The sequence below is a fragment of the Poromitra crassiceps genome, assembly GCF_964638095.1.
Source record: "Poromitra crassiceps genome assembly, chromosome: 23".
Taxonomy (NCBI): Eukaryota; Metazoa; Chordata; class Actinopteri; order Beryciformes; family Melamphaidae; genus Poromitra; species Poromitra crassiceps.
The window spans coordinates 16,810,270-16,811,792 of NC_139639.1; positions in this window are offsets into that span (position 1 = coordinate 16,810,270).

Below are 1,523 nucleotides of genomic sequence, written 5' to 3' on the forward strand. Positions count from 1 at the left end.
AAGGGTGGACAGCTTCAAGTACCTGGGAGTCAATATCCACCAGGACCTGACATGGGCCAACCACACCACCACTGTTGTCAAAAAGGCCCAACAGCGACTACACGGACTCAGACGCCTGAAGAAATTTGGGCTAAGGCCAAAAATCCTCAGGGACTTCTACAGAGGCACCATTGAAAGCCTATTGACTGGCTGCTTCACCACCTGGTACGGGAACTGCACCACCATGGACCGCAGGGCGCTAAGAAGGGTGAGGCACGCGGCCCAGCACGTAACAGGATGTGAGCTGCCAGAACTGCAACATCTGTACAACCAGCGGTGCCACAGGAGGTCCCTGAAGATCATCAAAGACACAAACCACCCCCACAACAGTCTGTTCTCCCTGCTACCCTCAGGGAGGAGATACAGGGTCCCAAGAGCACGCACAAATCGCTTGAGGGACAGTTTCTTCTCGCAGGCCACGAGACTCCTTAACATATACAAATAGTGTAGTAGCCGTACTGTACCGCACTGCAGCTGCTACCATCACGTATGACTAATGTTCAATAGTATGTTAATTAGGCATATGCTATTAGCACCTAACAGAATGTTATTATGTTTAATTATGTTTAATTATGTTTAAAGTATGTTCATGCCATTTGCACATATGTGCCACTGTCTGTGGCGTGTCTTACTGCTTTATTGCTTGTTGCCTCTTGTTTTTATTTATTTATTTTTATTTATTTATTTATTTTTGCATTATGTTGTAACGGAGTGTACAGCACAATAATTTCACACGTGATACTTGTACTACGGAGTGACAATAAAAATCTTGAATCTTGAATCTTGAATCTTCCCTGTGCTCCCCACCTCCTCTCTTTCTTTTGCACCTTTTCCTCTGTCATCATCAGTTCTACTCCCACCTCCATTCTCTGGCCCACCTCCCACCTCCCACCTCTCTCCATTCTCTGTCCCAGTGTCCCATCTCCCACACCCACTTTTTCTTCCCTGGACTTCCACAGCACTTTCCAGTGCTTTCCACTTTGGAGCGCTCTCACACACCGGCAGTATAGTAGGTGGTGGTGTGGCCTCCAATATGCAAATATCAAATTTATCTAGTAAAGGCAGAGCTGTCTGTCTGTCTGTTTGTCTGTCTTTCACATGTCTCGAGAATTGTTCATCGGATCAACTTCAAACTAGCTAGTTAATGCAATTTTACACTCCGCAGTAACCAAAAATTTGCTTTTCGGAGCGCAGTACCAATGGACTTCAAACTTGGGGAGTGCGCTGCAGGGAACCTAACAGAGTGCAGTGCGAAATTTCAGAAACGTGCATAATCATAGCGCCACCTACTGGCAACACGAATAATTGTCTAAAATTGTCTATCTCCGGAACCGTTTGTCCGATCGACCTCAAACTTGAAGGGTGCGCTGCTGTGGACCTAAAGAAGTGCAGCATTGCATTTCGTGCAATTCGGCGAATCAGAACACAGCTTTCACCTATTTCGAGTACCATTCATCCGATCAACTTCAAACTTGGGGGTGCAC